Source organism: Pleurodeles waltl, chromosome 5, assembly GCF_031143425.1.
Source record: "Pleurodeles waltl isolate 20211129_DDA chromosome 5, aPleWal1.hap1.20221129, whole genome shotgun sequence".
Classification (NCBI taxonomy): Eukaryota; Metazoa; Chordata; class Amphibia; order Caudata; family Salamandridae; genus Pleurodeles; species Pleurodeles waltl.
In genome coordinates, this window is record NC_090444.1 from 1,147,217,389 (window position 1) to 1,147,243,725 (window position 26,337).

The window sequence follows — 26,337 nt, forward strand, 5'->3', positions numbered from 1 at the left end:
CTGCTGCTCCTGCAACTGAGGCCTGTGCTCCTCTTTCACTTTTGCACCCATTCTTTTTCTTATGTCCCTTCTTCTCACTCTTTGTCCTTCTGCCTCTCTCATTATTTGTGCTCTTTTTGTCTCTTTCATGTCTTGTGCATTGCTCTGTTTCCTCTGTTTTCTATGTTTTTCCTCTGTTTTGTCCGTTTTTTCGCTCACTTCTCTCTGCTCGCTTTCCACTCATTCCTTTGGGCCTTTTATACCTTGTGCATCACTCTTTTCCTTCTTTTTTGTTCGCTCTTTTTCCTCTGTTTTGCCTGTTTTCCCACTCACTCACACTCCTTTTGTGGCTTTGTGCTTGCCTTTTTTCCCTTTTGTCTCCTTCTTTGTTTCTCCTGTGACCCGTCCCTCCTCCGTTCTCCTTGCCTGTCCTTCCTGTGCTCCTGACAAGCCCACCTCACTGCCCCCTGTGCACTTCCCCCTCCCAAGACCTACCTAATGGCAGCTTCAAGGTGGACTTGCAGCAGGTGAGCCCATCTGCACCTGTCTGCACATGGACTGTGGCCAGCACCACAAACCCTGGTCCAACCGCATACCAATGATACTCCGCTGCCTCCCTCTGGGCATTAAATCCGATGCACCTATCGACCTGTTGCTACCCTGCCACACCACACAACACAGAAGGAGCTTTTACTTGCACCTATTGTTGCTTTGTGTGCAAAATCACAACCACATCACTAACAACACCATTGCACACATACACACGCAACAAAATCCCCACATGTGTCAGCAAACATGTCAAACTAACATGCATGCTTCTCAGTACCCCCTCACTTAGCAAACACAGCATGGCAATCTGGAACATCCTGAGCAACAAAGCCCCGGACATTCTATCCCTCATGGAAACATGTCCGCTCGTCGAGATAGCACCTGACGTTGCCACAGCTGTCCCAATCTGCAAACTGCACTACAACTACTGAGAACGCCAATGCCTACATGGAGTACCTACACTTCAAACTGTAAATTTTGCCCTGAATGGAAACCTTGTTTACCACCCGCTGGAACCTAGAGCTACCTTCACCAACAACATCACAGACCTTGTCCCCCTCTCAACATCAAGGCAAAGCCTACATCCTACTTGGAAACCTGAATTTCTACCTGGAGAACCGGAATGACCCTGGCTCCTCCACACTATTTGAAATCCTTAGAAACCTCAGGCTAACTCATCAGGTCACACACTACCGGAAGCAAGCAAGCTGGTATTCTGATGAACGATGAGTAACAAAACAACTTTGTAAACAACTGTAGAGAAGGTGGAGGCTACATCGCAGACAAACACACCTTCAAAGTGCCCCTGAGACACTACCACCAGCAGATCAGAGAAACTAAAAAGAAGGCCCCAGCAGAACACAGAGAAAACGCTACCAACAAATGCAAAGAGATCTTCATGAATGTCAAAGAATTTGCTGCACCAACCTCTGCCACCAGCAGCACCACCTCCTTGCAAGACTTATGTACTGACCTATCAGAATTCTTTTGCAACATAATCAAAACCATCTACAACAATTTCCACCCACAGCCAGATTTCACCAAATTCACTGCTAGTCTGCCTATCAAGGCCTCATAAACATCCTGACAGCTTAGAAACAGCTGCCATGGATGAGACAGCCAACATAATGAGATCCATTCACTCTCGGGCCCCAACAGACCCATACCCTCACTATGTCTTCAACATGGGCATCTCCCTCATCAGTGAAGTTCTCACCCACATCCTGAACTCCTCCATCACCATGGGAACAATGTGGAGACCTGAAAACATTAATCAGTAAACACACTACTTACAAAAACCCCAGGTGACCCTGCCCTGCTAGCACACTACCACCCAATCTCCCTTCTTCCCTTCCCATCCAAGGTAATGTAGAAATTATCAACATGCAACTGACCCACCACATTTGCAAACACCAGCTCCTGGACACCACTGAGTCAGGCTTCAGAGCTAACTATAACACTGAAACAGCCTCATTGCAGCAACCGACGAGGAGCAACAACAGCCCTCATCCTGCTTGACCTCTCCGTATCCTTCTACACCATCTCCCACTCTACCCTTATCAGAAGTGGATATCCAGGGACCTGCCCTCAACTAGATCTGCTCCTTCTTTACAGGAAGAACCCAAAGACCTATCCTGCCACCATACAAGTTGGAAGCCAAGAACCATATATGTGGGGTCCCTGATGCCTCATCTCTCAGACCAGCTCTGTCCAACATCTACATGACGCCAGTGTTAGACCTCATCAGATCACATGGCATCAACATTCTTTATATGCAGACGAAACTCATTTGGTACTGTCCCAGTCAAACTAGACCCCTGCAACCAAAAGCAACTTTGCCAAATACATGTCTGCTGTGACAACCTGGATGAGATCAGCTGCATAAAGCTTAACACAGACAAGACTGAAGTGGTGATTTTCAGAAATAAAAGACCTCATCATGGGACTCCATCTGGTTGGCAGCAGACCTCAGGCCCACACCAGTTCACACCACTCACGCCATGAACATAGGAATCATCCTCAATGACAGACTTGACATGGCAGGGCAGATAAACAACGTGACCTCCACCTGCTTCTATCTCATGAGTATGCTATAAAAAATCTTTAAATGGCTCCCAGAAAACACCAGTAAAATAGTAGCCCTAATTACCAGTAGACTGAACTATGGCAACACACTCTATGCAGGGAGCACCAAACAACTCTTGAACAGGCTCCAAACTACCCATAACCGGGCAACAAGATTCGTACTGAACCTACCTTGCCGCACCCACATCTCCCCACACCTCAAAGCACTGCACAACACAGGGCTGCCTACCTCAATAGTTGCATACGCTTCCACATCCCACCTGATACCACTGACCCATGCGAATCTCACTAGCACAGGTACACCACATACACAAGAAAAGAACTGGAGTGCACACTTTCCCTCACATTGCACACAAAGCCTGGAGTGACCTGCCACAGCGCGTCAGAGCCTCCTCATCAATTTGCAAGTTCCACAAGAAGCTGAATACCTGGCTCTTTGAGTAGGCACAGCCTACCTATCTGCAAGTACCTGGATACCCTCTGCGGCGATAAGTGCGCTATACAAATAGGAATAACATAACATTAATTGAGAGGGAAGCCCCTGTTTATTACCTTTCCATCCCTACCTTCAGGTGAGTGACTTCTATTGTAGGTGACTTGGACCAGCCCCACGCCTTCTCTGAAAGGCTTGTAATTTGGCCAAACCATTAGGATTGGTTTTAGTGCAAGTGTGTTCAACACGGCCACACGCATTCCAGATTTTCATAGTAGTTACAAAAGATAATCTTTATTCTAAATGTACCACGTTGTCTCATCCAGTTCATTCCTTGAAAATATGTCATTGCTCTGGCACTTGTGAACTTACAGTGGACACGCTCCTGTATAGTGCTTTCCACAACTTGGGGCCATGGGCTCCCAAGGGCCTTCCTCTGTGTTGCATCCTTTTGATGGTTTGTTGGGTGATGAGATGTGCAGTTGCTGAATGTAAAGTAGATAATAGGGGGGTGCTAGTTTTCGTTGGTAATCATTCATTTACTGCAGTAGGCATTTGGGGCCAGATGTATCAAAGGGTTTTACCCATTCTGTGTCTATGGGAAAATGTGGTCATACATATGGCCCTTGGGGCTTTAGAAATTATCAACTTGTCTTCAGTTATTTTCTAGACGACCATCTGCCCAGAGAGCACAGATCACCTCACCGCTGTGTGAACAATTATACTGTGGATTCGGGGAATTCGTCGCAGAATAACCCTGCTCTTAATTCACTCTCAGCCTTCAGGGATATCAAATCACATTAAAATAGATTTTGCTTAAAGAAGTGATTACTGGTGTGAAAATGGCATTTTTGAAATGTTGTCTCTTATGAACGTTTTTTGAAAATAAATATGTACTCATATTTACATGACATTTTATCCATAGCATGAATGCTGCAGAAAGGTAAACAAAATCTTTGTGGTTCATAAGTTTTTTTCAGTAGAATTTAAATATTTTTAGGTCTCGCCTACCATATGGCTTTTATCTGTTAGGCTGCAAAAGACCTTTTTGCGGGCTATATTAAGAACTTACAGTGGGCCAAGAACCTGCCCGCTGCATCCATTCATTGGCTTTATTGTCACAGTCATTTGCTTGCTTCTTATTCAGTGGCTGTCCCGCTTCTTACTTCCTCTTCTTCTGTTTGCTCCTCCCCTGGAACACACCCTCTTTACCATCATTTTGATTAGCTTTCTTGTATCCTTCCACCACTCACTTTTAGAGAGCTACTTTGTTTCACTAAGCCCTCTGTGTGTATGTTTTCTGTCCCTCTCCCTCATCTGCTTCTCCTCTTCGAAATAACCAGCTTCAGTGATCCGTTTCGCTCACTCCCTTGTGTGCTCTTCTCTTTCATGCTTCTTCCAAACACCCATCCCCAGCGCTCCGGTTGTTCTCTCCCGTCTCTGTTGCTTTTCCCCTCCTCCCTTAAGTCAGGCTTTATTAGGTCAAGCATGCAAGCGCTTTCACGTGTTGTAATCTATCTCAGGGCTTTTAACCACAACCACCGCACGCCCTGCACTATTACTTGTTCATGAGCTTGCCGTTCACAAAACCTTTGTTATGGTTGGTAAATGCTTTACGTTTGTCCCTCCTTGGGCAGTTTTGTTACCGCCTTGACCATCGACCGTGTTATAAGGATAATTGCACGTTTGGCGATACATTTGACTGCCAGTGAATTTATTTTTCCTTTTGTGTCTCTCCTTTGCGCTCACGGTGGCTGTGGCGCTTTGAATTGGCTTGTTTTTATTTTATCCCCACCCCAACTCTCTGTTGCTCCCCCCCCACCCTTTCTTGCATTGCTAGGGTATCCCTCACAGGCATTTCTTTTTAAAATACACTTTTTTGGGGAGGAGCCAGCATCTGTCATTTGCTGCCAGGTGTTTCACTAGAAGAATAACGCTTTTGCTCACTTAAAATATGATTGTTTTCATTTGATGTCCTAAGTGGCGCCCTCTTACTAAATAAAGGCAATGGTGCTCACGTTGTTCTGTAGGTATGCACACGCATGGTGATCCAAGTGACAACAGCGGCAGCAACATTGCACCTTTTTGGGATTTATTTATTATTATTATTATTATTATTATTATTATTATTATTATTATTATTATTTTGCTGATGCCACACTGCATAAGCAAAAAACATTGGAATTGCGCATCAGTTTACAAGGCAAAACCCACTAGCTTTGTCTTTTTTTGTTTGCCTTGCTAATCCTGAATCAAGAACTGAGGCCCTGCAGGACGAGGTATCTTTTGGTGATGGCTGCAAACAATAGGGCAACCTCTTTGCCGCCATCTTGGTCTCCTTTTGCATAATATAGCATTTCTGGCTTTGATTCTGGAATCAGCCCAGCGTGCCTAGTTTGCTGAGCCATCTCAGCTCACTGAACCTGCTCACTTCACGCTCTGGCGTCTGGCGCCTCTTGCTAGCTGTTAATATTAGCCTTCCTCTGTCGCCTTTCCCATCGTGGAGAGGTGGCTGTGGAAGTCGCAGGAAGCCTTGTTAATGTGTCGCCCTCCATCTTCCTAATGCGCATTCCATTGACCAGCTGAATAGAACACCATATTGAAAAAACATAACTTCAAATGTATTCCCATTTCCGGCGCAAACTCCTGCTCTATAGAAGCAGAAACGCACACCCTGGTTTGATTGCTTCGTTTTCTGCCTTATTGCACCCTGAATGAGAGGTGTCCTGAGCTTTGGGCATTTACAGCTCACTCACAGCACATATATCGCCCAGGACAAGGAAAGGTTGCCCAGCTTACCGAGGTTTACTAGGGTATGAACCATTTATCAAATCTAGTTTGAAGGAACAATTGATGTGCCCATTTCTTTCTGCTTCCTACCTGAAAGGCATTACTTTTTCGTACCACATTTTAGGGGCCTTGTGAAGGCTACTTAGAACTCATGTTACGCCATAGAAAAAAATAAACTATGGCACACCTATTATCACTCAAGAACAAATAGGTATGATGCAGTGTTGCTGACAATTCTAGAGAGCAGAGTGCAATTCAGTCAAGCTGACCTGAATTCCTTACACAGGAAGTAGGTTTAATAGAAGCAATATATCAAAACAAGATTTACGAAGCCATAGGTCTCTCCTTTGAAAGGAGTTAGCTAGCCTTTTGGCTTTGCCAGTGTTTATTGCTGATACTGATTAGCATCAACAAAACGAAAAAAATATTGCAGATGGTAAACAGCATTGGCAAAAAAGGGAAAATCTGGCTTTAGCCTGGTGACATGTGCATGGCAGACATTTTGGATTGTTTATATTTACTGTTCCAAGATGGTGGATGCTCATCTTGGAGAGGTAGATTAAAAAAACATAAAAGGTACGTGAAAGCGTATTTACATGAAGAGAGTGGCCCAGGGGCAAATTGCAGCTGCTGGGCCCTCCGCGATGAAATTGAAATTAAAAATCCAAGACAGGGAGGAGGGGGAGCAATGTAGGCATGGGGATGAGAGGAGAAATACGAGCGACGGGCGTAAGCAGGGAGAGATGGTGAAGCACTGGATGGGAGTTTATTAAAAAAAAGGCATAAGCCAAGCAGGATGGGGAAAGGGGTGAAGCAGCGGACAAGCTGGGAGGAGAGAGCAGCACGAATACCGCGCCAAATGGCGATGTGAAGGTGGAGCAGTGGTGTGAGTGGAGTGAGTGAGAAAGCAAGGAGAAAGACAACACCTGCTCCCCAAAGTACTAAAAGGAAAATGTAGTTCCCTGAATGTGAGCAGCGAAAGGATACAAGTCACCCAATCAAAAGAATATTAAAAAAGTGAGGGTCCTGTGACGTTTTACTTCATCACATGGTGCAGCGCACTAACAGCTCTACAGAACTTTGAGGTGAATTCTCATTGCTGAAACTCTGGGATCCTCCAATAAGATTTCAAGGATGATCACATGATAGTGCCTAGTCGTGGGTGCCTCCAGGAGTAGACATGGGTCCTCCTCCAATTGTGCCTTAAATCGCTTCTTTGTCTGAGCCATTTCTGTGAAGGTCACTCATTTTTCCTTTCACAGGAGCATCGTAGTGAAGCAATACAGAAATCAGCAACTCATTGCAGTAGGCCTTTATCCCTCCGAGGGTGCTTCTCTGTACGTCATTTCATTCTTATGGCCAACCTACAGCCTCTGGACTGGTCCTGATTGTCTGCACCATGACCCCCCCCGAGATCACAAAGTCGATGACTGAACAGGGGTAAAATATGACGATTGCTGAGTTACCAGTAACCGGGGTGGACGAGCATTACCTCTGCTTGGCTAAAACTGGATTGGCACTGAATAGGTTGACTATTTTAAGGGTGGTAGGGGTGATCCTCTGCTGGTTGAGGGCTGCATTCATGGAGGATTTCACATTTCTTCTTGTTCAAATCCCAACATAAACGTGTTACTAAAGCTGTGTTTTACAGGACACCTTCCACGCTGCAGCCCTTGTCTCCCATTCACCTTTTAAACAAATGGTGGCACCTCTGGAGCAGCTCTCTACAGCACATGCTCATAGTGTGCAGGTATGCACGAGGGGCAGTGGCGTAGTGTGGGGGTGCAGGGGGGGCCGGCCGCACTGGGCGCACCATCTTGGAAGAGACTCGAGTGCTAAAATCCACGGGTAAGGGGGCGCAAATTACTTGCCTTGCCCCGGGTTAGGGGGCGCAAATTACTTGCCTTGCCCCGGGTGCTGACAACCCACGCTACGCCACTGACGAGGGGCATCCTTCCAAGCCACTCGGGGCATCTCAGTCAGGTCCCAAGAGACTGCATTAAAGCCAATAGAGTAGCCACTGACACTAGCCTGTTCCTCAGTGTGACGCCGACACCTAGTAACTGAGGTTTATTTTGTTGACTAACTTGAAACCAATAATCAGTCATTTCATCATCTTTCCCCTGTAAATTGCCTTTGAGCTTAACCCTTTCGAACACACCTTCCTTCCTGAAAACACATCTCTCACAGAACACCCACCTGGGTCTTGAGCAACTTAATTTGTAAGAAATAAGTGCAGGACTCCAGCAGAGTAGCAGGGGTGAGTTGTGTCTTACGCAAACAAAGAAAACGCCCCACCGACTAGGTAGTAAAATACAGCAATTATCAGGGTTCAGAGGCTTCAGAGGCCTTTGGTCCCAGTTCCGCTGCACCACTTGCACCATTGATAGCTCTGCACCTGCAGGAGCCTGCCCACGGTGCTTCCGGTTGCAAGGGTTGCCAGATACCAAGACTGCCTAGTCCTGATTCCACCTCCTGCCCCTTTCTTCCACCACCCTCCACTTCCTGTTCTTTGACTGGTGCAGGCTCTTATTCATCTCTGCGTTCATCCGTTGTCACTGCTTCCTATCTTTCTCTTCCTTCTTCCTCCCTTCTCTGTCTTTCTCTGCCTTGCCTCGGGTCAAAGTCTGCTAATGTATCATAAATCCTGGATCCCATGAGTGCTTTTACCCACGCCTTGCAGCCCTCTTGTTTAGACCTAGATGCTGAGTTAAATTTTGAATGAGTACTCCCTGAAGCCATGATCTTCTCAGACAAGTGGAACGTGTCATTAAAAATGTGCCCTCAGAAGCTGTCACATTCTCATGAGGAAAAAGCCATAGGCACAAAAACTCGAATGCAGAATGAATAACTTCCAAAGCCTAATGGAGGAATCCAGAGAGCAAAAAAGAATACCAAAAGGGACACCTCCTAGCACTTGAAACATGAACCAGCAGGTGGCAAGAGAGAAGAACTGCCGAAGGAACGCAGTTGCATTCCAATTCATCCTCCAACCATACAGGAGCCCTTCTATGTGAAAAAAACAGGAATAAGAAAAGATGAAACACCCTATGTGGCAATACCCATGATGGATTGGGAAACCTAAAAGAAGCTAAAGGAAGGAACTGCCATATTGGAAAAGGAAGAAATGAAAAAGAAACAGCCAAGCCGTAACTACCAGAGGAGCTTATTAGTCAACCCACCTGGAAGAAGGCCAGCTCAGCAAGGAGATGGGAAGTTCAAGTAAAACTAGCCCCAGGTAAGTGTTTCCCCTTGTTTGCAACCGAAGGCTTCAAAAGCCGTCTGGGTTTCACAGTATTGCAGCTCCATGTCCTGCACCCCGCAGCCACCAAGTGCTAGCAAAAAGTTGTGTTCACAACACACCTGCACAAAATAGCCACTGCAAGCGAGTAGTACAGAGAATGAGGGAGCGAGAGAGAGACAGAGAGAGAGAGAAAGACAGAGAAATGGAAGAGAAGGAGAGGGAAAGAGAACAGTTAATATAGTGAGAGAGGCAGACTGTGAGAAATATAGCAACCATGAATGGGTATTTTAAAGTGGCATGCGCTTTGTACCCCAGAACGACATTTATGGATTTAAAATTGGGGTTAGGATGTATGAGACCACTCTGTCTTTAGTGTGACTCCAACCATTTGTGTGCCTCTGGTTTTCAATGCAGAGCAATACCGGCTCGCCTTGCAAGCCCACTAATCTACATTTTTTAGGTCAAAGACGTATACACACCACATGTGCTGTCTATAGCAAGACATATGGTTAGTTTATAATGGGCTTATATCCCGCTCATTGCTTAACTTTGTCTGTTTTCATTGTCATTCTCATTTCCTTGCTTCTTATTCGCTACATTGTGCGGGCTTTCCTAATTTTTAGTATGTTTGTCACTCCACTGGAGCATGGGCACATTACTTGTGTCCTTCCACCGCTAGCTTTTCAAGCACTACTTTTTTCTTTTGTTTAAGCACTCCACAAGAATGTGTGTTTTCCAATATTGTCCCTCATGTACATCTTCTCTTTGCGGAGCTCCGTGTTTCTCTCTATGTTTCTCTTTCTCCCACATGTGCTTCTCCTACCACCCAGCGTTGCTTTCTCACCTACGTACTTATCGTTGCCAGCTTCACTGTACTCTTTGACCGGATATTTTTTCCACCCATGCCCTCAGTGCTGTTTCTTTCACCTCCACTCTTCATGTTGCTTCCACCGCCACCCCCATTTTGTCCCTCGTTGCTTTTGTTATCCTAATGTTGCTCCCACTATGAGAAAAAAAAAACACTTTCACACTTTATTTTCTTTTTAGTTACTGATTCAATACGAATATGTAACTTTAAAAAAAGTGGCTGCATCATTTTGTATGCACGCACGTGTGAAGCCTGTCCCTACAAACTGATGAGTCAGTTACGTTAAAAATTATTTTGTTTTTTCTTAAGTTCTTTAGCCATGCAGTACGGCACCCGGGACGCTCTGCAGCATGGCTAAATACCATTGGCAAAGCCAATAAGCCCCGAAGGCGAGATCTACTGGTTTTGCCAATGTGTGTTTTGGAATCTTTCAGTTGCCCAGAGGTAGGGTGACCACCTAAATGTAATTTATGCAGACTCTCCGTTATTTTGGACATTATCCATTGCTATTAATTACTGTTTTTACGGGTAGCAATTTGTAATTTCATTGGTGCCTTCTGGCAGCCAATCATTTGGCTGCATACATCCTCCAATGGTATGGCGGCAGTAAGACATAGAGGAATCAGTATGGTGATGAATCTGCTCCCTTCTAGGCCTCTCCCGAGAGGACCACTGTGGCTTACGACATCTGCTGCCTACACCCTGCACTGATGTTGAAGCTTGCATTTATCTGCAGACGACGACTGGACTCAGCAGATGTGTATTTAGGGAACCGAGGGCGCTGGCATGACGCCATTTCTTGGCTTCTCTGACTTCCTAAATTCAATTAAATCTGCAGCTGAAGTGTGAGGAGGCGAGGGAGGCTTCCCTTAATAAAGATCTATGCATGCTGTCAGATAATATCAGCTCATATGCGTTTCCCGATCACGCAGAAATCAGTGCTTAATTTGAGCTCGTGGTTGCCAACGGGGGGCACTTGGACTTATTGTTGGGGTTCTGTACTTATTTTTCTTCATCATTCAGTTACCAAGCGCAAGAGAGTGAAACTACACAGATCTAAAAGGCGGAGGAAGAGAAAGATGGCAAAACTGTCACAGAAGGAGAGAGCAGGAGCCTGCAGGAGTGAGAGAAGGGGGGAGGTTGTGTCTGGTAGTAGGTTAAAGAGGTATGAGGTGGTTTTAAAACTACCAGTCTTGGTATTCAATGCACGAACGTTTATTTACCCAGGCTACAGGCCTCTGAGCAGAGCTTCAGGCACCGGCAGTCACTCTTTCTCAAATTAAGCATTGGCAAAAGTCCCAACGCTTGTCTGCCCTTTCTCATTGTGCCTGCCTTACCACTGTCTTTTTCAACAGTTCCGCGGTGCATTATAGTTGACGTTTGTGAACGTTCTTCTCTTGTCTGGTGATGTGCTCCATCCATGCTTGCACAAACGTTTGAGTGGAATGAGTAAATTATTTCAGTTTTACCAGGAAATGTGTGATGCAATGGAGCTGGGCAGTAGGGTTGAAAGTGCTTGGTGCACCATAATCCAAAACAAAAAACAAAAAATCCAAATTCAAAACCAAAAAAAAAAGTCAATGTTCCAGGGCATCAAATTAAAATGTTGAAATCAAAGAGCATTAATAAAAAAGGAAGCAAATGGATTTCCATGGAACATGGATATTTTTTTTAATGATCAACAACATACACCTAACACATTACTATAAACTGTCTGCTACATGCAGATCTGAATTATAAGGGATTCCGTGTTTGGGTGAAGCTTTAAACTTCGAGGGGGAGGGTGCTGTATCCAAACCAGATACTTATATTCGGGGCAGGCTGGTGGCTAAGGTTGATAGGGCAGGGCAAGGCCTAGGCACAGTGAGTCACTTTAGCCAAGCTCTTCCTTCACAAATTGCACCAAATTGTATTTCTAGGAAGATCACTTCACCACTCATTTACTCATGTTCCTTAATGAGGACATTTGAAGCAGAAGTCATTCAAGTCCCAGACAAAGCAATTCAAAGGAAAGCCTCGCTGACAAGTGGTTCGATAGATTACAGTGCTGCGAAAAACTGAATGATGTGTTGGATTACTCAATATTAATTCACATCAGACTTAAACTCTTTTTTGTGAGATTTTCGCTAAGAGCATATTCTTTCCCGATTTCCCAGCTTGAATAAAGTGTGTGATCCTAGACAATTACTTTTATTCACTGTGCGCCCTATTTCATGATCATTATATTTCAGAGCACCTTGAAATAACGCATTTCAGGATGTGTGTTGTACAAAGAAAATCCAATGTATATGGCTTAATAGAGTATAATGTCATTTGTAACCATAAAGTATTTTATAGCAGGCACAAAACTTGAGGTGTGTCTTGAGTCATTAACAAAATCTTCAGGGCATAAAGGGCGCTTTCACTAATTCTCACAAAACGCCCTCTAGCTACAATGGTATAAACAAATGTGCTAAAGTGAAGCACACTTTTTAACCTAAAAGTTCGTAACTCCGTTAAAAATAAACTAAAGTGACAGTCAGCAATACTTGCAGCAGGGCTGGAGGTCCAGGCTGGGTAAGGGGTGTTCTCAGCCGCTAGGTCGCAGCCATTCCAAACAAGATGCAACCTCTCATTAGCTGCAATGTTATATTGTATTGTATTGTACTGCAGCATTTATATAGAGCTTGCTGCCTCTATGTGGGGCACTAAAGCACTTGTCTGCCCAGGGCAGCATGCTACACCACGTAGGGTGTTGCCTTTGTTTTGTGATCCTATGTGGGAAGTATTTCCATGTTGTGAGTTAGGACCACCACGGTGGGGTTATTACACTATGGGACACAGCACATAGCAGTGTGATGGGTGATGGGGTGTGAGAGAGAGACGCACAGTTTATGGTTTTCAGTACACTGACAGCTTTGAACAGCTCTGCAGGTCCCTTTATGGCATTTCTTATGATTATAGTCTGTTCAGCTGGTTACTGTACTTCACTGGGCTGTTTAGGCCGGATTTTTTTTTTATGAATGTGGCCTGAGTTAGCATGGCTGACGGGGGACAGAAGTGGAGAGATCTTCTGGGAGGGGTGCTGTTACTATCATTCTGTATCTGAGTGTCATCTTGAGATGTAAAGAAGCCGTCATAGTGCATAGATTTTGGGACTTATTAGGGTGGTATGTTACTCCTGGATGATTCCAGGGTGGACTGTATTACTCCAGGATGAGTTTGTTACTGTGGAATGATTTCACAGTGACCAAATATGAAGGAACCCACCTTGCAGACCTGTTACTGCACTCTTGTTAATTCTGGTTCTTTTAATGTCTCCTATCTACAGTCCCACTTCTACTGACCTAGAATAGAGGGTGGATGTGAATGAGTGACAGTTAATGCATGAGTTACTATCATCAGTGTAGAACTGCTGCTCTTTGAGTTTTGGTTAAGTGTCTGCAAGTCAGCCTCCTAGTCCCTCGATATGAGTTGCTCAGAGCAATATCCTCAGGAGGAAAAGTGTAAATGGAGGATACGGGTAATAAAGCTCCAGGCAATGCTGATGTGCCCAATGTTCTCGAACGTAGAATTACTGGATGCAAAAACACAGGGTCCAGTTTACCAGGTGTGGAAATGCATGTGGTAAAACCAGAGATTTCTGTGGACAGTTTCCACCTCTCAGTGAAGATGGAAACATCTATGGAAAAGTCTCCAGAATCAGGAAAAACTTGTAGTGTTTGACCTGATTCCATATGTATGCAATTTAGCTGCAGATGACTACTGGACCTGGACCAGTGGACCAGTACCTGCTGCTGACTCGACAAGGTCTGGCCCTGACCTACCTCCACAGGCACAGTGCCTCTCCACAGTGCCTTGATGCACGTTTTTTCCATTCCAGTGGTTAGGCCTCCAATGTAAGTGGACTAAAGAGTGGGGTAGTGTGACCATCTTGCCACTGCCTGCTTAATGTGATGTTTATGTTACTGTGAATTGCTAAAGCACACAGACACCCAAAGGTCTCTTGGCACTAAACTGGAAACTTGACCTGCAATGCACAGAAATAAAAGCAAAAGAAAGTTTTATTTTTTTCTGTAACATACTGAGCAAGGGAGTGTAGGGGAGATCTAGAAGAAGAGAGTTCCAGGAGATGGAGGAGTTAGGACTAAGGTGGAATATGACGCACACATTTCCTGACATTATCAAGAAATGCACTAAGTGCTGATTCTGTTAGGCTGTAGGGGTGAAGCCACACTTGTGCATCATTCAGCAGGTTGTTGGATGCTAGAGAAGAACATGTTTGTTTTGCTATGATAGTCTCCATGACGTTGGCTACCATAGCAAGGAGGGTTATAGGCTCCTAAATAGAGGGTAAGTTTGGGTCTAAGTTGATTTGTTTTAGAATTGGCCTTACCAAGCCTTGTTTTAGTTCAGAAGCAATTACACTAGGGAGCATTGAGAATTTGACTACTTGTAAAATGGTCGTATTAATGCCAGGAATCTCAAGATGAATAAGCTGAAGTGGAATAAAGTCACTAAAAGAATCAGATTGACATTTCTTAATGATGCAGAATAGATCATCAAGCACAAGGGTGTTAAAATCGTCAAAGGAAGATAATCCAATATTAGGAGAGGGGATTTGTTAGAATGATTAATTAAAATAGAGGACCAAATGGTAGTCACATTGTCAACAAAGAAGTGCACTAAAGAGTCTCAGAATTCATGAGTATAAAAAGCGCAACTGGGATGAGTGGTTAGTTCCACAATTAGTTTTAAAGGTTCTTTTTGTATAGACCTTGTGTTCATGCTACAGGTGTTGTATAACTCTGAGCAACCTAAGCGAACAACCCTTTTATATTGAGACAGCTTCTCTGCAAATCCAGTTTGAGCTCCGGCGAATGATCTCACCGTTTGCGCTTAGCTTGGTGAACCTCAGGTTTCAGTTTGGCTAATGATTGAGTAAACCAAGGTACAATATTATTTTCACTTTTACATTTGTATTTGGTCAGGGGCACTATGTGATCTGCAGTCTTATTGACCCATTAAAATAACATAACTGGAATCAACGTGGTCAAAGATAGAAGAGAACTTGGAAGCCTCAGTGGTTAACTTTTTGTAAAGCTTTAGATAAAGTAACAGATGAATCAATGTAGGTTGCATTGTCTACACTGCAGAGGTCTCCAAACTTTTTTATGCCGCGCCCCCCCAGTTGAAAAATAAAAATTATTGGGCCCCCCCTTAGAATTTTTCACAATTATTTTACAAACATGTCAATGTTTAAATATGTCTAAACCTATTTAAACATTGCAGTTAAGTACTGTTACCTTTTTAAAACTGCAATAACATGCTTCTGCTTAAAACAAAGGATTGTTATCTGTAGAATATTTATTTTGGCCAGAGTCTGGGGCCCCCCTAGGATCACTTCAGGCCCCCCTAGGGGGGCCCGCCCCCCAGTTTGAAGACCTCTGGTCTACAGATTAAATTGAATGCAATAGATCTCACATTTGCTTGAGTTAAAGCTATTGGTGTTGTAAATGCATAACTGGACTTCTCTTGCCACATAAATTTGTCAACCCTGCTGTATAATTTGGTCCTCTCTGCCACATAATTCCAGTGGCCCTGCACATAAGTAAAGCACTTCCATTAAACTTCTTCCTTTGTCTGCTGCAAAAAATGTAAATATTGCCATTATTTATTTTTTATATTGTTAGGCACGAGTGTCACTGCACTGCAGAGAATTAAGTATTGCTAAGAGTTATTGATGTAAAGCACAGGAGCGTGGATGACGTTTGTGGGTCATTGTTGTTTTTTACTCCTCTTTGTTTCCCACTTCGTTTTAAAAAACGTGAATAAGGTGGCTTTGCCTGAGCTTAATGCCTATGACTCAAATACTGAAAGATACAGTTTCGTAATACCGTGCACTGGTATGATCAGCACAAAAGCAGCAGCTTTGTTAGCACCACCATGCCCTGCAAAGATACACTGTTAAATAGAGATGGAATAGCATGAACCTACAATTATGACCTGCTGGAAGGAAATATGTATGTACAAATGGTTAATAACAAACACAGAAAATCGATAAACAAAGTTAAAAAAAAAAAAATAGAGATGGAAGATTGGCGATGAGGACAACATTCAGAACAAACAATGGAAATGCACAGTCTGCAAAATGGCGTCATATATTCAAGGGAAGACTGGAGGAAAAGAAAAGATGGAGAAACATTGATGCTGTTTAGCGATAATTTGTATTTTAAAAAATAAGAAACATTATCACATGAAAGGATTCGCACAAGGACATGGAATGCAAAAAAACTCAAAAATACCCTTGGATTATTGCCTGCAAATGTAACGTCGACGTAGGTCTTGTTCCTGACAAAATAACATCTTGGACAGCCCCCACTCCCATAAAATCGGACAAAGAATGCCCCAATCACCAATATTAGTGCTTTAAATGGCAGGTACTGTCTGGTACTGCGTACCTGCACTTCTTAAATTTGAAGGGGAGAGTACCTGCACTTCTCAGGACAGTTGCAATACATTACAGTGGGTGAGTACCGGCACTTCTCAGCACAGTTGCAATACATTACAGTGGGTGAGTACCGGCACTTCTCAGGAACAACGGGTACCCTAAATAGAGAGTACTTGCTCTTTCGTATTTCCATTTAAAGCACTGACCAATATTATACCAAAGTGTACCGATTTGCACTCCAATTTTGTTATAAATGCAAAATCTAAAATTGCAACAAAGATAACAAAAACAGTCCTTAATAACAGTCATATACATTCTATGTTGTCTCTGCAAGGGTGTTTTTGTACCCTTGTGGTCTGATAACGGCAAAAACAAATACTCCCAGTCAACAAGAGCTCAGAACTACAGGACCATGGCAGTGAACACAAAAGATGACCTCTGCAGGAGCAGTGTTTGCAGGCCTGAGATGAGCTAGGAAGATATGTTCAGTGAAGTGCAAAAGTTTTTAAATAAGGCTCGGAGCTTGATAAATTTGAATACAACTGGACCTGAACTGCAAATAGCATTGATTCCTCCCAGTTTCTCCTGCACAGGGAGTGGACGCTGCCATAAATTTGGGCAGATTTGCCTGGAAGTTATCCCTTACGGCAACACTAACAGACATGGGCAGCGTCTGATATGAGCATGAGATTTATTACCTAGGGCTAATGCCTGGCATTGTGTTTATTCAGCAAGCCTGCCTCCTCGGTGTGGATCCAGGGCTGGTCAGTGCTCGAGCCACCTAGCATGGATAACTCCCTTGAAAGTGGCAAGAGAAGTGATTGCTGGTTATACAACTAACATTAGTCTAATGCAGAGGTTACAGTGTGATGGGAGGGTGCCTCGTACACTTTCACCCAAAGCATCACAACTCCTTGTCAAAGTCCTACATGTTATGAATGACAAACTAGCAACTTAAATGAATGAATACGTTTGACAAAGAACGACACTCCTCTCACTCACCAGTTGGTCTTCTTCCCCTGATAGAGACATGACTACTTTATGGACTTTTTGGTTTGAACGATTTGTGGGCACTTAATGGCGCACAAAGGCAGGTTCACAGCGCATCAGTTTAATTGTGACTATCTGTATTTTCAAGTCTGTACTGCTGAAAACAAAAAGACTTGCTTGTCGCTCACAGCTCATCTTCCGTTCGATATGCTGCTGCTTCTGTCTCTTCATGTCAAGCAAGGAGAAGGCAGGGCTTTAGGTCATAAAGTAGACACACACAGCAAGTTACGGAAGAAGGGGGAGATTGATACAGTATCTGTACAAACGCAGCTCTGCCACAAAGGGGTAAATCGGGTGCTTGAGGGATTAAACAGAATTGACATGTGCCTGCACTTCCATACACCAGCTGTTGATGTTTCCTTTTTTAATGTGCTGTTGAACCTTTGTTAAAGTGGCTATGAAGCTTGTACTATTGCAGTTTTACAATGGCTGGTTCATACTGGATGGGATGGGAGGAAACACACAGATGGTGAGGGGAGTGAGATGATGCTGCGCCGGGAAAGGTGTTGGATCGAGGTAAAGCCAGGGTTTTTAAAAGTGGGCATACAGAATGCTACTAGCGAGCTAGATTAAGGAGGGTGGGTTGGGGGAGCAAGGGAAACGAAACACGCACACATAGAAAAAAATATATAATCACCACATGCATCAATTTACAAAATGAAATTTGGGGAACCTCTCTTAAAGCAATAATGTAACTATATGTTTAGGAGCCAGGGCATCTTCACAGATGGTGCCACGGTATGTTCTTCCTGAACCTCATTTGAAGCACTGACAAGCCTTATTATGCTGTCTGTGGAGGGCGTGGGTGGGGTCTCAGCATCGGCTCTCCCCGTGTATTTATTGTAAATTTTTAAAAGAGCATGAAAACCTTGTGTGTTTGACCAAAAATTATGCCGATAGCGGATGCCGTGGGCAGGGTCTCAGCAATGGCTCTCCTGTGTATTTACTGTTGAAAAAATATGAATCAGCGAGAGAGGGTGCAAAGAGCCCATGAAGGAAAAATGTCACCAAAATAGCCTGATTTACAGCCCTGTTTACAACAAAGCTAACCTGAGAGCAAGAATTATCTGCAAATGAAAAGGGAAGCTTCACCAAACACAAGCAGGAAACGAAGAGAAAAAAAGTCTCCCAAAAACAGATGAACACAACAATGCGTAACTATACAGTAGATGGTCATTGCTCCCAAAGAGAAAAGAAGGGACAAATAGACATGACTTACCACTAGCAAATAAGGATTTTTAAATGACACAGACATGAACAAATAAAATGGCTTTAAGCTCACAGAAGAAGTATAACTAAAAGTATACAAGAGGTCGTATGCTTACACCCAACCTAAAAAATGATCACTTCATGACAATCAGGTCATTAGGAGCATGTAAAATGTCCAAAATATGTCCTGCAGCATGAGTAGGGCCTCTAATAAATTGCAAAGGGCCACAATCCTGCAAGTGAGTTAATTGTTATTCAAAAATAAAATCATGAAACTGCTGTCCAAGATGCAGATTTAAATTGCCAAAAATATGGGGGAGTTTTTATGACATGTGAAGGCAGAAATGGTCTCAAACAATTTGTGAATTAAGGTAGGAGGAAAGCAAGGTGAAGACTGATAAGCATAGTGGAGATACAGGTTTTGAACAAAAAAATCTATGTTAGTAGTTAAAACTGTATGAGCTGTTGGTGTGTGTACCTTCCCCGTGTTGGAATAGTTACATTTGCACATGGTCCCATTTGACACTTTTCTGGTTTCTTGATGTTATTCAGTCTCATTGCTTGGTTGCACATTTTGGCTGCTGCCTTACCTAACCTAAAAATTTGATCGGTATGGCTATGTTTTACAAACCACTGAACATAAACTACTTTGACTTGTGCGTATGTCAGCAGTTTATTTTTTAAGTGTCCGTAAAATTGACCTTCTGTGAATTTTTTTCATGAATTTCGACTCTTTGCCGTAAATGCTTACAATGTCCAGAATTTACTTCTATGCCAGGTGGTTTTCCTACTCAGAGCATTAGATACTTTGTAGGAAAGGTTGTATGTGCCTCTAACCTGGGGCACGGATTAAAGCTCTGGAGAAATCTTACTTTACTAATGCCATTAACCCCGATACAACAAAGCAGTGAAATGAAGTCTGCGGTGTCAATGCCTGCATCTCGCTCTCATGCAGGACTGACTGGCATGGGTCACGGTTTAGCTGATTCAATGAACTTTTTAAGCATTTCAGAAGATGAACGTCATGTGTTGACTTCTTTCAACTGTCTGCCTCCCAGGTGAAAGTCCCCTGCCAGCAGCTGGGCATGAGACCAGAAGTCCATTTGTTGTCACCGTTTTCATAGGTTTCAGATTCCCAGGATTTGTAAATCCTAAACCGCATTTGGAGAAATCGGATTCTTGGAGTCTCCTCTGCACAACGGTCTCTTTGAGCTAATCAATTCAAAAAGCAAAGAAGGCGGTTCTACCGGCACAAGATCATGTAGCGGATTCATTGTCTGCGGTGTGGACATGTGAGTAGTGGAGATACTGAGATGCTGGAAGTCAGGGCGGGAGCAAGAGCCTGAAATCTTTTTTGTGGTAACCTCTTCATTTCATGCTTGGTAAAAACACCTCCACTTGTTGGTTTTTGTGTTCTCCCTCCATCAAGGTTTACCGCAAAAACGGCAGTAACATTAAACCTTAACACAAAAGGAAAACATGCACTCCACCACCACACAACTGACGGACCAATGTACTAAACTGGAGTTATTGTATGCAGTTTGCAGTGTTATTGATGCGCTTCTCGTCTACCAGTTTTATACCATATTGTTAACTTTATTTTATGGGTCTGTTTGTAAATTGATTTGTGGATGCTTCATGGAATTTCGTGTATATTTCGAAGTGAACTGTGATGACAACGAAGTGAACTGTGATTACAACTAAGTGAAATTGTTTCTTCATGAAAACCTGGAATGGTCTGTGTAGCCTACAAAAGGACACACCTTAATCTCACCAACATTCTCCAGTCCTGCAAGACGCATCAAAATGGCTCTCAAGATGGTTCGGGAAAAAACTTAGCCTGGTTCTTTTTTAGGTCTGTGTTCCAGTCGATTTTTGGGCCTTCTTTGCTGGTTTTCGTCATAATTCTTGTGCCATGCATACATTAATATAGATTAGTCACCTCCATGTACTTCAGCTCAAACACTGCCCTCTAGTGGCGGAGTAGAACGAGGCTGGCAGCGCACATGCTGCCTGCTTAACCCAGCATGATGAGCTTGCTGATGTTACAGCAATGCTTCATGCCTTGGATGCAAAATGATATTAAAATATTTATAGTAGCTTTTATATTAATTGATACCCAATCACAGTCTTCACCACAGGTGTGGTCTCTTGGTGCTGCGATGAAAGCGGGCAGCTAGACAGTAGCTTCAGAGTTAGGAAAGATGGGCTTTGAGAAATTATGGAAACAGCAGATGGTCAGAAACTGCCCTCAGATCAACGCATGGTGCTTTTCACATGGCAACAGTCATGAAGGAGCAGGACACAGTCTCCGTTTCTTTTCTTTCTTCTTTAACGAACTGAGAGTCACAATGGAGCTAGCCTGTAGAAATCGTGGCATACTAAACACATGGCCTTTTACTCAAAGTCCTGGGTTGCCTAAACAGAGAGCTAGGAAGAGGTGATTGTTTGCTACAGCCTTCTGTGCTCTTTGGAGACACAAGGGCGCGTGTAAACACTGTTGGCTGGTCCATATGGTTGGGTAATGATTCCAGGGTAGTCTGAACTCAAAAGAGAACATGACATGTATGAATGAGAATGTTTAGATTGTCCAATCAATCCTCCAATATTGCTTGTGCTGGCACAGACATATCTGTATTCCATAGGACACAATGTGGCATATTTAATAGCCTCTAGCACCTCCTTGCGCCACATAAGCGTCATCTTTTTCAGGCCGATGTGGCCCAACGAGGCTAAAATCGCCGCACCATATTTAGAAAGTGGGGCCATGCATGCATTGCACCACTTTGTAACCCATTGCACCACATTATGCCTGCACCAAACATAATGTATGCAAGGGGGGGGTGTTCTTTAATTGGGGGGGGGGGCGGTGAAAAAATGGTGCAAAGAAATCAAAGAGATTTAATTGCACCACTTTTTTCAGCATTTTTAACACCTGAACAGAATAGGCATTAAAATGAGGCTCCCATTGTTTTCAATGGGCCTCTCGGTGCTTTGCAGTATTAGTGTCAGCATTTTTTATGCTAAACTGGCTAAGCGCCAAATTAGCGTGAAAAATGTTGACGCTAGTTCCCTAACTACTGCCATGGTTCGCTGAATATTAAATACGGCACACACATGACAGTGTTAGGGGGGCGCTAAGGGGCACAGCGCCACTTTTCTTACATTTGCCATCATGTTTCCTAACATTTTGTACACGTTTTTGACAGTCTCTTATTTTTTGAGGTGAGACACTTGAGATCCTGGGTTTAGGGAGGGGCAGAAACGACCAAGACCTCATTTTTGTTGGCTTTCTCTTCAGCCTGCTGGTGCACATCCACGCATGAGGGCAGGCAGAAGGTAAAGTTGCAGACTGATTCACGTGTTTCTGTATTGAGTCTAAAGAGCATGTGGGTATTATTGGGGTAGCTGCATGCTTCCATGCCCATGCCTTGACTCACTTTGATCAACAGTCACATGAAGATGTTAAAAAAATGAAGAGATAAATAAATGCCTTAACATAACACTCACAGGTTCCCAGGAGGTAAGTCAGGAATTGTGGTATCAGTGCCCACAGCCAGGTATCAGAATGGTGTGCTCAACATCAAACACCCTCTATTGGCTCTTGTTCTGCATAGTAAGGCTTTCTTGCACTCTGTAAACTGGATTTTAGACGTAGTACCAAAGCTTGGCAATTAAGGACTGGGACAAAATATTTTTAACAATTTTCTTTTTTTCAAAACAGTGAATATCAGAATAATCATCTCAGAATCGATCTGGTTTTCTACTTAACAATCTAGTTAGGAATGCTTCTAAAGCGCACCCTAAACTCAAAGGGTGGCATATTTACAAGAAAGTGGCACATCATAGGTGATGCGCCACCTTTCTTGCGCCCCCTTCCCCACCACTGGCACCTAACAACACCATGGTAGCGCCGTATTTATGATACAGTGCACCATGGAGGTCGTTAGGCCTGTAGGATCAGAATTTGTTATGCTATTGCGGCGCTTTGCTGCACTAGCATAAAAAAAATTGACGATAGTGCAGTACAGTGCAAGGAGGTCCATTGATTACTATGGGTGCCTCATTTTATTGGCTACTTTGAGCAGGTGTTAAAAATGACACCAAATATGGTGCAGTGAAATCTTGTAAATTTCAGTGTTCCATTTTTGCAGGCCTCGTAGCACCGGAACGCCCCCCTTGCATACATTATGCCTCGCGCAGGCACATTGTGGTGCAAGGAGTTACAAAGTGTAGCAATGCATGCGTAAGCATAAACTACATAGCTCCTCTTGCAACTCAGCAGCAAAATGTAAGATGAAGCATTGCATGTAAATAAACTACAACAAAAACATAAAAAGGCTTAAACAGGAAAAGGAAGAAAGCACCCTGAAACAATTGAATTTGAAAAAGACCATTGACTTAATTTACTTGTTTAGTCCCGTTTTAAAATAATACTAAGTAAAATCCAGCAGAGGGGCCAGCGAACGAGCATGAAGATATCTTTTCAACATGTCATCTGCTAGAGGTGTTGCCTTAAGAGGCTGGTGCTCTAAAGAAAAACCCCTAAAACCAACCCAGTTGTAGCGATAAATCTCTTTAATAACAGTCTGCTGATCACTGAAGCACGCAGGCCTTGCTTCCTCCTGACCTCATAGCGCCATAAGGCTGTGACATGCTCATCCAAAGGCGCTCTACACATGAATGAAGCTATTCACATAGAGAAAGAAGGGTGACTTGTTTATTGTGCCCGATTTAGAGGAATTTTTATTTCCCTCCTCAGACCACATGAGAAGCAAAAAAGACCCCCACTGCCCTTCCTCACCTCCCCCTGGGTCTAGCATTGTATTGCTGACAATGACCTTTACCCTCTTAGAACTGGGCGAAGGGCCTGGTCACGTGTCTCTTTAATTTGTCACGCTCTGATCTCATATTGTCCCTAACCACAGTGGCACCCACACTGGTCTCTAAAATTCATCATAACGTCTGCGTCACTTTGCGCCGGAAAGCGCTGCTCCGCTTACATACTCTTCTCGTGTTCTTGCTTGCGCATGGGTACTCCTTCCGGTGCTCTGTCACGAGAAAGGCGGGCTCTTCTATTGTCCCATGACTCCATTGACATCCAAGGAGCTTTTGTTTTTAAGATGGCTCACAGTCTTGAAACTGAATAGCCCTCAAGCACCCGGCCCTGATTACGAGAGTTCTGAAAGGTTGCCTATAATTATTGCACCAATAAAATCCGTCACCCAGGTGTTCAGTTTTTATCAGGCTGGATAATTACCCCCTATTTTGAGTTCAGCAATCAACAAAAATGAAGCGTAACACACAGACTGTTGTGTTTTCCGCACCAAAATCTGCTTGTGCCAGTATTGACATTATTTTTTCCCTGTTAAGTTCCAAGAGAATTGAACTGCTGAAATTTAACACAGCTGTGGCTTTATAACACCCAGATACTACGGGGTGCAATGGTGTCCTTGTGAATCAAATTCTGACCCCTGCACAGAGCTCCAAATCTCCTGGTCCATTTGTAATCAGGGGCCTAGAAGGATACTTGCCCACAGCTGGCCTTTTTGGAGCGCTTGAGTTAAATAAGCGTCGAGTGTCTTCTTTCACAAGAGGGTTGTATTTTCTGCAGCTTGAACAACTGGGGCAGCATATGAAACAGATCATAGTGATTTAAGAATTAAGATTGAAAGTCGCTTTTTACATATGTATGTTTATATAGCATACAGCACACACCTAGCTGGAGAGCATCTGATGTGGCCCATTATTTTGGGTGACAGGTAAGTAGACAATAGGATATTCTTAAATGGAGATATAATATATTTTGGATACTGTACCTCTGCTTTACATTATAAGGATATTGTGAATCATCAAGGAGTTCCTTTTTAAGGTCATGGAACTCAGAGATTACTTGCAATATCCTTAAAATGTATGGCAGAGGATATTTTATTCCTTTTAGTACATGGTCACACCATCACTCTTCCGCAAACCATGTAAATCCTTTGTGCCTGGCACTTACGTATGAAAGAGGTAGTATGATGGCAAACACAAAGAATAAAAGTGGCATCTAGTGGCATCTAGTTCGACATTAAATGTATAAAAAAGCAGTTAGTAAATTGTTGCAAAAAGATATTGGAATCAATTTAATGGAAGTCAGATTAAGAAAGTTCAAAGACTCGCAATATGTACAAATAGGCAGAGAGCAAATAAACATGTTGCCATAAATATAATCCGTTCGGCTCATCATTATTTATTGTAGAGAAACAGATCATAAGAAAGTAAAGCCAGTTTTCGCATTTTGCTGAACTATTGAAACTGCAGCTGAAATGATGTTCTGCGACCTGCCTTAACCGTTGACTGCTAGCTCTGGTGGGAGGAATCATGACATTGCAACTCAACTGTAATAACGTATGCAGTCTTAGCAGTTACGTCGTTTCATTACAACAGGTGAGTAGAGATGTCACAAGTAACCTGTAATAAGGAAATTAGAGACAGGGTTTCTGTTGCAAACCCAAAAGAGTGTGCAAGAGTACAAGCAAGAGTGATAGCCGTGGTGTCCGCAGTCGACATCATTGGTTAGGAAGATGCGAGCAAAACAAAGCAGTAGTGGAGGCAAGTCCAATAATGACTGTATAGCTACTGCAAGAGGGAAGGGAAGTATGTTCTGACACTGAGCCATCAGTCCTGCTAAAATACTTTCCCAGTTTTACAGGGATATTCCCATTGACCCAAACACCCTGCTTGTGCCACCACTTTATAGCACATCAAACAAGCACTGGCAAAACCAGTGTGCCTCACCTCTATAATGCAAGTGCAAAGTTAATGACTTTGCCAGTGCTTATTTGTAAAGCACCTGATTAAAAGTAAAGAAAAAACATTTCAAAATACTACAGGGAAAGCAAACACATTTCTTAATCTATCTCAAAACTGTACATTAAATTAAATATTTTTAGTCTGGTATGTGTTTCAAATACTTTTAAATCAGGAAGCTCTGAACAGATTTTAAAAAGAATAAGAAGATGTCAGACTTTAAAGAAAATGCTTATCAGGGCCTAATTTCTTATTCACAGAATGCAGAACTGATACAAATGCTCCAGCCATTTGCCCTCTAGCGCAGCTCAAGGAGCAGATTATAGGCTCTAGGAGAAAAAAAACTCTCCTTTCAGTCATGTGACACACACCTTCTGCCTCAAACACAAGTTGAATACATTAGCTGGCCATTTCCCCACTGCCATGAAACTCTTTGTCTGCCAAGATTTGTGCTTTCATCCCATATGTGGAAGGCAAGAGTTAAAATAAAAACAACCTTTAAAGTCTGCTTAGTCATACTTCGCCAAAAAGTACCTGATGCTGTTCTTTTACAGACAAACTGAGCGGGATTATGAGCAACACTGGCGGAGTAAGGGGTGGGAATATGGGGTGACACAGCATATGAGGGTGGAAGCAGAAAAAACACATGCACTCTCATGCAGTGCTGATTGAAAAAGAAAAAAATGTTTCCCTGAATGTGAGCTGTGAAGAAAAAAACGTCATTCAATCAAAAATATGGTAGATAACCTATGCTCCAGGCGAGTGACAAACAGGAAGACAAAGAAAAGGTATTGAAAAAGACGCAAGTAAATTTGAACGATAAGAAAGTTAAGTAATGGTAAGCAGTCGAAGCCCCTGCAAGTTTTTGGTATAGTCCACAATAGTTCTTTCAGGTGAAACCTGAAAAA

At 43.2% G+C, this 26,337-nt stretch overlaps 1 protein-coding gene across 2 annotated transcripts in view; it reads left to right on the top strand.

Annotated features, from left to right (window-relative positions):
* The window catches only part of SLC35F1 (solute carrier family 35 member F1), a 691,661-nt gene that overhangs the window by 90,470 nt on the left and 574,854 nt on the right, over positions 1–26,337 (top strand). The gene's annotated exons all lie outside the window — the stretch shown is intronic.